General features: G+C 37.6%; 1 non-coding gene across 1 annotated transcript; it reads right to left on the bottom strand.

Annotated features, from left to right (window-relative positions):
* Positions 1-7,234: 7,234 nt before the first annotated feature.
* Positions 7,235-7,341, bottom strand: LOC124898270. Its single transcript, XR_007055245.1, has one exon. It is a non-coding gene; the product is annotated as a small nucleolar RNA R71 (small nucleolar RNA).
* Positions 7,342-7,693: the final 352 nt, after the last annotated feature.

The following is a 7,693-nucleotide window of genomic DNA, read 5'->3' as shown; positions in this document are numbered from 1 at the left end:
GTCCCAGTCGTGAATGAATATTCAGATGTCTTTACCGAAGATCTTCCAATAATTCCTCTCGAAAGGTAAATAGACTTTGGCATTGATCTTCTTTTATATACTCAACCTATATCTATTCCACAATATAGAATGATACCAGCAAAACTCAGAGAATTGAAAGAGCAGTTGAAGGATCTACTAGATAAGGGATTCATCAGACCCTGTGTATCCCCGTGGGTAGCACTAATATTATTCGTGTGCAAGAAAGACGGTTCTCCCTGAATATGTATAGACTAACGTCAGCTCAATAATGTAACGGTCAAGAACAAGTATCCTTTTCCCAGAATTGATGACTTTTTGACCAACTTCAGGGTGCCAGTTATTTCTCTATGATAGACCACAGATCCGGCTATCATCAGCTCAGAGTTAGAGAATGTGAAATTTTGAAAATAGCCTTTCATACTCGGTATGGTCACTTTGAATTCTTGGTCATGTCCTTTGGTCTTACCAATGCCCAGCAGCTTTCATGGACTTGATGAACCGCATGTTCAAGCAGTACCTGGACATGTTCATTATAGTATTTATAGATGATATCCTTGTTTACTCCCGTAGTGAGCAGGATCATGCAGACCATCTTAGAATTGTACTTCATACCCTCAGAGATCATCAGTTGTTTGCCAAATTTAGTAAGTGCAAATTTTGGCTAAGGTCAGTGGCATTCCTTGGTCATATTATTCCCAGTGATGGAATTAGGGTTGATCTTCAAAAGATCGAAGTAGTAAGAAACTGATCCAGACCTGTCTCTCCATCAGATATTAGGAGTTTCTTAGGTTTGGCTAGCTATTATAGGCAGTTTATTGAGGGATTTTCTTCTGTTGCATCCCCTATGTCCAGATTGGCTCAGAAGAAAGTCAAGTTTCAGTGGTCAGATCCTTGCGAGAAGAGTTTCTAGGATTTGAAGACTCGACTCACCTCAGCCCCAGTCTTAGCTCTTCTAGATGGTTCAGATGGGTTTGTGGTGTATTGTGATGCATCCAAAGTAGGTTTGGGTTGTTTCATTATGCAGAATGGTAAGGTCATAGCCTACACCTTCAGATAGCTCAAACCCTATGAGAATAATTATCGGACTCATGATCTTGAGTTAGCAGCCGTAGTATTTTCCTTAAATATTTGGAGGCATTATCTATACGGAGTTCATGTGGATGTGTTCACAAATCATAAAAGCATTCAGTATGTCTTTTCTTAGAAATATCTTAATCTTTATCAGAGAAAGTGGTTAGAGCTCTTGAAAGATTATGACATGAGTGTCCTTTATCATCCGGGTAAGGCCAATGTTATGGCTGATGCTCTCAGTAGACTGTTTATGGGTTGTGTTTCTCATGTTGAGGACAGTAAGAAGAAGCTAGCTCAGGAAATCCACCAGCTTGCCAGACTAGAAGTTCACTTAGTCGATACAAAGGATGGTGACATGTGGGTTCAGAGTAGTTCAGAATTATCTCTAGTTTCCAAGGTGAAAGAAAAACAAGATAGAGATCCCAACCTTATCAAGTTGAAACAGTCAGTCACGGATTAGAAAGTAAAGGTTTTCTCCCAAGGGGGTGATGGTGTTTTCCATTGTCAGGGTCATTTATGTGTTCCAGGTGTAGATGACTTAAGGTAGTAAATTCTTGCAGAAGCGCATGGTGCGCACTATTCTATTCATTCAGGGCCACAAAGATATACTGTGACTTGCGGGAGATCTATTGGTGGAGTGGGATGAAGAGAGATATTATAGAGTTTGTGGCTAGTTTCTCTACATATCAGTAGGTTAAAATAGAGCATCAAAAGCCTAGTGGGTCCATGTAAAAGTTCAATAAACCTACTTGGAAGTGGGATGTAGTGAACATGGACTTCGTGATGGGTTTACCTCGTACTCGTTGCCAGCATGATTGAGTCTGGGTCATTGTAGACAGAATGACCAAGTCAGCTCATATTTTCTAGTCCACACCTCTTATTCAGCCGAGGATTACGCCAAACTCTACATTAGGGAGTTGGTCAAATTGTATGATGTTCCAATAGCTATTATCTCAGAAAGAGTTACCCAATTTACCTCTCATTTCTAGAAAGCATTCAAAAAGGGTCCTGGTACCAAAGTTTATCTCAGTACAGTATTTCATCCTCAGACAGATGGTCAAGCAGAAAAGACCATTCAGACTCTAGAAGATATGCTGCGAGCGTGTGCAACTGATTTCAAGGGTAGTTGGGATGACCACTTGCCTTTGATTGAGTTTGCATACAACAACAGCTATCATTCCAGTATTAAGATGGCTCTATTCAAAGCTGTCTATGATAGAAGGTGTTTTAATTTTCCAATCGGTTGGTTCAAAGTTAGTGAGGCCTTAGTCATAGGGCCTGACTTGGTATTCGACGCCTTAGAGAAAGTCTAATTGATTAGAGAAAGACTCTGGGCTGCTCAGAGCCGACAGAAGTCTTATGTAGATATGCACAGAAAGGATCTCGAGTATGAGACTGGTGATTTTGTCTATCTAAAGATCTCTCCGATGAAGGGAGTGAAGAGATTCGGAAAGAAGGGAAAGCTCAATCCCTGATATGTTGGTCCCTTCAAGATTTTCAATCGATTCGGCAAGGTAGCTTATGAGCTCTAATTTCCTTCAAATCTAGCCTCAGTTCATCTAGTCTTCCATGATTTTTTTCTCAAGAAGTTCATAGGTGACCCAGCAGTTGTACTCCCTATTCAGAGCATAGATGTTCAAAACAGCCTCTCTTATGAAGAGATTCTAGTAGAAATCCTAGACTATCAGCCTTGTAGACTGAGGAACAAAGAAATCCCTCTACTCAATGTTCTTTGGCAAAATCAGTCCATTGAGGGATCTACTTAGGAAGCAGAAGCAGACATGCATACTACGTATCCTCACCTCTTCTCCACCAAATTAGATCAAGCTCAAGGTAACAGTTCTCCTTAAGCTTTTAAGTTTCATGCTCAAATTTTAGTAACAAGCTTAGCGTCCATGTCATGTTCAAAATTCTATTATAAACATGACATTAAATACCATTCCATATTCAGTCATGCATTCATATGTCGTTTTAGTTATATAATCATGCATCAGATATGCATTCTCATTGTGATAACATTAGTTCATCAGAACACTCAGTCATGCATTCATGAGTCAGTTACACATGTATCAGCTATGCATGTTATGATATATTCAATTATCAGTCATTAAGTCATGTTTCAGTTGTTTATGTTCAGTATGTACTTCAACTTATCCTTTCTCCCATCTCAATCAATCTCATTCGAGGATGAATGTTCCCAAGGGGGAGATATTGCAATACCTCATACTTCTACCTATCTTGAAATCATCCCAAGAATTTCAGAAACTTACTTTGAAATATGAATCCACTTTTGTACATATGGAATTTTTAAGATTTTCATTTTTTATCATGTGGGAAATTAAATTATCTTTCTAATGATACCAATTTCTTTCAAATCCAGTATCGGAGTAAAAAGTAATGGATGTTTTACTCAAAGCTATCAGAATCGCCCAGGTGCGACGGCCAGGTTGACGGACCGCCGAACCTGCGAAGGACCATCACCTAGACTATCGCAGCCAAGGTAGTGAGTCAACTTTCTGAATAAGGTGTGATGGATAGGTTGACAGACTGTCAAACTTGTGATAGACCATCGCCCAAGCCGTCGCTATAAGGTAGTGAGTCTTTTTTTGGTACACGTACGACGACCGAAACGACGGACTGTCGAGCCAGTGATGGACCGTTGCACGAGCCATCGCAGGTCCTGTTCAATAAATTTAAGTCACTTTTAAAAGGTATTTGGGTATTTTTCTATCGTTTTAACCCTTAATTATATCAGAACAAGGCTCATAAGTTCATTATTCACCAACAACATCAAATTAGGGTTTTATCTCAAAGATAATACCCAAGAATAAGATCCAAATCTTTTTTCAAGAAATCAAGAAATTCAAGAAAACTCACAATCAAGGCATTCCATATGTTGATTCATGGGTCCCTTTCACCCATGAAGCTCAAGAATCTCTTTTAAAATCCAAGATTTGGGTATTTGTGAATGTTCATGATTTAAATTAAATTGAAATTCTTGTTCATGATGCTATGTGGTTTTGATTCATGTTTTAAATTACATATTCCAATGATTGACCCTAGTATGTGATGATTTTCATAGTAACCATGATAAACCCCATTCAAATTACAAGTTGATTGATATATCCATGATTATTAGATGTGTTGATGATCTTACAACCAACGTATGCTCGCTATGTGTTTGATTAAATGCCTATATGAAAGAAAAGTGTCACACTAGTATGATAATATGAAATCCCCATTCACGTTCAAGTTTATGCATGTCAAATGTTTGATGAAATGTTTTACTCAATGAATTATGGATTGTTGATGTTAGTCTTGTAATAAAAAAAGTCATGCTTTGTCTGTTTCTTTCCATGGAGTCCTGGGGGTACTTGTACCCAAAAAATATAACTGTGTGCCTAGAGTCGGTATCATGTTTTCACGATATCCTCAGTTAAGACATGATCCATAGAACTCAGTCAGTCATGTGACTCAGGAAAACTTAGTAATACAGTAATCTCAGTACTTTTCCATCAGTCAACGGAACTCAGTTTATTCAGTTAATTCAATTCAGTTATCCATGTTCAGTGTCTATTCAGATGGGAGTAGGAATTAGCATCGAGTGAACCCAAGGATGGGAACTCATCTATTATATGAGGGTGTGATTCTTAGAAGTAATCCTTGAATTCCAGAACTATGTAACCAGTGTAGGTTGAGACATCATATCATGCTATATGAGGGTAGATGAGGTGTCTTAACCTGTTATGTGAGGGTTCCCACCATTCTCACTACAGTTAATATTTATATGAGGGTTACTCACAAATTGTCCTTACTAGTGACGCGGTATTGACACCCTTCCAATTGGGGTTACAAATTGGAACCCAACTCATCCATAATGGTGTATTAGGGGCATGTCGGTTAGATAACTACTTCCCATAGAATTTTGGATTGTCAGATATAGTCAACTCAGAATAGTACAGAACTCAGCTAGCTTCATTAGAAACTAGACTATCTGATACAGTCGTTCAGTATTAGTTATTTCATTAATACAGTTATCAGTATCTCATCTTATCAGTACTCAAATTCAGTAATCATGTTATGACAAACTCAGTTATAGTTATTATGTGTTTATGTATGTATTCTTATGTTCTTTCTGTCCATTTAGTTAGTATAGTTCATGCATGTGAACCCTTTGTATTCATCCTACCTTCCATGCATACCAGTACATTCAAAGTACTGACGCGTTTCCACTATGGTGTTTTATACCATAGGTTCAGAAGCATGAGCTCTAGAGCATCAGTAGAATTCTAGTCTCAGCAGTCAGAGATAGCAATGAGTCGTCATCCTTCGAGGACATGATCATTTATTCATTATCTCATTAATTTATTTATTAGTTGGATTTAGTTAGGGGCCGGTCCTATCAACTCCTTATTCACACAATTCATTCAATTTGAGGCTTTTTAGACTATCATGTTCAGTTAGTTATTTCAGTTGTTTTTGGGTATTTCATACCCTACCCAGATGTTATATTTTATCAGATATTATGTTACAATTTTGACCCTCATGGCCTTTTAGTTCATATTTCCACATTTATACAATGTATCATCCAGTATACAGGTATAGATATTAGTTATGGGTTAGCTTGTGATCCTTCGAGATTACGAGAACTGTGTAGCATTTCGGGAACCAGATTCGGGGTGTTACAAACAACCCATTTGGTTTATGTCTCTCTCTTTTCTTCATAAGTAGCTAAATCTTTTAGTATTAGGATTATGTTGAACTACGGTGCAAATTAGTTGTGGGTTGTGATGTATTTGTGTATATGCCAGTTAGATGATAATTGGTAATACTATTACTTGATTAAATTGGTTGGGATTTATGGGTTTGTCGGTGAAAATCCCATTCTCTTGAAAACCTAAACCATCCTTCATAAAGGAGGTTGGGTGAAATTTAGGAATCCTCATCATTCTTAAAAGAGGGATGCGGAAACCAAGGAAATAGTATATAATTATTAGGTTTAGTTTACTCATTTTCACTATCTTAGAAATAAGGTTGACTTTGTTGTTGACTTTACCTAGGGTATCATCCTAGAAATAGGAATGCTCAAATTGTGGTAGTGGGTGAATATGATTGTGACACTTGTTAGGTACCCAAAAGGGTCAACAAGTGAAATTTGTAAGGTTTTATTGTGAAATTAGACTCAAGGGTCCTAGACCTAGCCTACCACATTAGTAACTTACTAGTATGTGCATCAAATCTAACACATCCACACCTAAGTTGCTCTTAGGTAGACATAATCCCAAGATTTTTCAAATATCGAAGTTGAATTGAAGTTTGTTGTTTAGTTTGTGAACTCAAGTTACTAGTGATATACATTTTCCCTTAACCATGAACTTCTCCCATTTTTAATTATGTCATTTACTTTACTAACACTTCGGGTATTATCTTAGAAGGACTTTATTACTCATAAGATTAGAACTTTAACATCCACTCATTATGGATTCAACCTCAACATTAGTTGGGATATTAACAATGACCGTCCTATACAAATTTAAATGTCACAGGTGAGCATTATCAAAATGGTGGCATTGTCGGGATTGAAATTAAGTTTTCATTTACGCGGTGTTGTTTCTTACTTAGGGTATACCCGTAGTGGTGTTTATTTATTTTGGTTGTTATTTTTGCTTCTTTATAAGTGATCTACGTAGCATACACGGAACCATGAGCGTGAATGCTAGACAAGCTGGGTCTTTTGACATCCCTCTTAATGATGAGGGTAACTCAATGGCGTTGGTCGTTCAAGTGCCATTCAGATCCCACGAATTCATGGGAATAGTGTCTTTCATATCACAAGTGTCATGTTGAAAATAAAGGGAATTTTTGTGGGGAAAGCTTATGAGGACCCCAACCTTCATTTGAAGAATTTTTTAGAGGTGTGTGCACCTTTTGATATCGCACACATAACCCAAGAGTCCATCCGAATTCTTTTTTTTCATTTTCTCTAATGAGGAAGGTGAAATTATGGCTCTGATATCTTCATGTTGGGTCTATCACTTCATGGGATGAACTCACCATGGCCTTTCTTGATCAGTCTATCACTTTATGGGATGAGCTCACCATGTCCTTTATTGATTGGTATTTCCCACCATCCAAAATACTTCAATTGAGGGATAAAATCATCAACTTTAGACAATTAAATAGAGAGACTTTGTATGAAGTATGGGAAAGATTCAATGGAAAACTAACATAATGTCCAAACCACGATTTCCCATAGAATATGCTTCTTTAAATTTTCTATCGTGTTCTTGACCCACTTAATAAAATCGTGTTGAATAATGTGGTAGGGTGGCTCTTTTGTGAAGTTCCATTATCATGCCATAATTAATTTGCTTGAGAAGGTTACCAAAGAAAACCTAGGATGGCATACCCGAGATGTCGAGGTTCCTAAGAGTTCTCCTACTACATCCTTGGTTGATAATGAACAAAGGAAATGAGATGAAGAAAATGAGGAGAACATGACTAAGATGATGATGCAACTAGAGCTTTTGACAAAGCATGTGATGGGTGCACTCACAAAAGTGGTGAATGTCATGGCATCAAAAGCCTATAAAGATGATGA

Source organism: Capsicum annuum, chromosome 4, assembly GCF_002878395.1.
Source record: "Capsicum annuum cultivar UCD-10X-F1 chromosome 4, UCD10Xv1.1, whole genome shotgun sequence".
In the NCBI taxonomy this organism is placed as follows: Eukaryota; Viridiplantae; Streptophyta; class Magnoliopsida; order Solanales; family Solanaceae; genus Capsicum; species Capsicum annuum.
This window is presented reverse-complemented; position numbering and strand designations above follow the sequence as displayed.